We start from the raw sequence: 2615 nt of genomic DNA, 5'->3' as shown, positions 1-2615 counted from the left end.
CTAGAATGAGGGCTAGGGTTAGGACTATTAATAGGGTTAGGGTTTTGATTAACCTAAGGATTAAAGATAGGCCTAGGGTTACCTTTAGGGTTAGGGTTTTACTTAGGCCAAGAGATAGCCTTAGAGCTATGGTTAATGCTAGAGTTAGGGTTAGGGATAGGGTTAAATATAGGTTTAGAGCTCGGTTTATGGCTAGTTTTGGTGTTAGGGTTTAGGCTAGATTTGGGCATTGGCTAATGTAAGAGCCAGAGTTAAAATTAGGGTTAGTTTTAGGGTTAGGGTTAGGGGTATGTCTACTGTTGGTTTAGGTTTAAAGTTAGGGTAACATTTAGAGCTATGGTTATTGTTAGAATATGAGTCAGCATCAGGGTTAGTTTTAGAGTTAGGTTTAGGACTCAAATAAAGGCTAGGGTTACTGTTAGTGTTTGGTTTAAGGTGAGGGCTGTGTTTAGAGCTAGGGTGACTGTTAGGATATCAGTTAGGGTAATGGTTAGCTTTACGGTAAGGGCTATGACTTGAATTATAGCTAGGGTTACTGTTAGGGTTTAGTTTATGTTTAGGGTGGTCTTTAGAGCTAGGGTCAAGTTTAGGATATGAGTCAAGGTCAGGGTATGTTTTAAGGTTAGGGTTAAGACTCGAATTAGGGCTAGGGTTATGTCTAGGTGTAGTGTTAGGTTTTGGTTTAAGTTAAGGTTTAGGGTTAGGGCTATTGCTTAGTTTTGTTTTATTCCTATGTTTAGGGTTTGGGCTAGATATAAGATTAGCATTAGGATTAGGGCTAGTGTTTGTTTTAGGCTTAGGCTTTTGGTTAGGGTTAGATTTGGCTCTAGCATTATATTTAGGATTAGGGCTAGGTCTAATTATAGGGCAAAGTTTAGGGCTAAGGTTATGGTTATGGTAACAGATAGGGTTAGAACTAGGGCTAGGGCTAGGGTGAGAGTTAGGGTTAGTCTTAGTCCTAGGGTTTGGTTAGTTTTAGGGATATGGGCTAGGTCAGGGCTCCAATTAGGGATAGGGTTAATGTGAAGTTTAGGCCTAGTGTTAGGGCTAGGGTTATGGTTAATTTTATGGTAAGGTATGGTGTTATAGCTAGGTTTAGAAGTAGGGCGAGGGTTAGAATTAGGGTTAGGACTAGGGTTTGGGTTAGGGTTATGATTAAGGCTAAGTTTATGGCTAGGATGAGGGCTAGGGTTTGTTGCAGGGTTAGGTCTAGAATTAGGGCTAGGGCTAATGTAAGTTCTAGTGTTACAATTTGGGGTAGATTTAGGATTAGGTTTGTGTCTATGTCTACTGTGTTAGGCTTCAAGTAAGGGTCAGGTTTAGAGCTAGTGTATTTTTAGGGTCAGAATCAGTGTTAGAATTTGTTTTAGATTAAGGTTTAGGGAGAGGGCTCAAATGAGCATTAGGGTTAGAGTTAGGGTTAGTGTAGTTGATTGTTTTAGGTTTAGGTTTCAGGATAGGTTTAGGGCTTGGAGAGCTTTAGGTTTAGAAAAAGGGTTAGGGTTAGGCCTAGGGTTAGCATTAGGATCAGGGTTATCATAAGGATGATATATAGGGTTAGATTTATGATTAGGGCTAGGCTTATGTTAGAATTAAAGCTAGAGTTAAGTTCGGTTTTGTGTTAGGGCTATTAAAATAGCTTAGGTTTAGGGTTAAGGTTATATTTTGGGTACAGTTCAGGTTCTGAGATAGGGTTGCATCTAGGACAAGGGTTAGGTTTAGTGTTATAGTAAGGGTTAGATTTCAGGTTAGGTCTAGGTTTTTCTTTAGGGTTAAGATTAGGTTTAGGGTAATAGATTGGGTTAGATATAAGGTTAGCTTTATGGTTAAGGTTAGGTTTAGGTTTAAGTTTAATTTTAGGGCTAGGTTTACTGTTGGTTTTAGGGTAAGTGTTAGGCTTTGAGTTAGGATTAAGGCTATGGAAATTTTTAGCTTTAGGGTTAGGTCTAGTGTTGAGTTTATGGTTTGGGTTAGGGTTTCAGTTAGGGTTATGAATAGGGTTATCATTAGGGTAAGGATTAGAGTTAGGGTAATGACTATGGTTAGAGCTAGTGTTAGGTATAGTGTTAAGGTTAGGATTAGGGCTACGGTTAGGGTTATGGTTAGGGCTAGTGCTAGGCTAAGGTTTAGACTTTGAACTAGGGTAATGTCTAAAGTGAGGGTTAGGGTTAGAGTTAGTACTAGGGTGATAGTTAGGGTGAGGGTTATTTTTTGTGTAGGTTTAGGCCTCGATTAGGGTTAGGGTTATTTATGTTTTGTGTTATGTTTAGGCCTAGGGTTAGTGGTATGTGTAATGCAAGATCTAGGGTTCTGATTAGAGCTAGTTTTAGGGTTAGGGTTATGGCTAGGTCTAGTGTTAGGTTTAAGTTTTGTGTTAGGGTCAGGATAAGAACTATGTTTAATGTTAGTGTCAGGTCTAGTGTTCAGGTTAAAGTTAGGATTAGGGTGAAATCCAGAATACACCTAGGATTAGGTCTAGTGTTAGGGTTACTGTTTGGTTTAAGTTAAGGGTTATTGTTAGGGCTAGCACTAAGTTTTTGTTTAGGTCAATAACTAGAGTAATGCCTAGATTTAGGATTAGGTTAAGGTCTGGGACTAGTGTTAGGTTTAGGTTT

This window comes from Marmota marmota, unplaced genomic scaffold (assembly GCF_001458135.2).
Source record: "Marmota marmota marmota unplaced genomic scaffold, marMar, whole genome shotgun sequence".
Lineage (NCBI taxonomy): Eukaryota > Metazoa > Chordata > Mammalia > Rodentia > Sciuridae > Marmota > Marmota marmota.
This window is presented reverse-complemented; position numbering follows the sequence as displayed.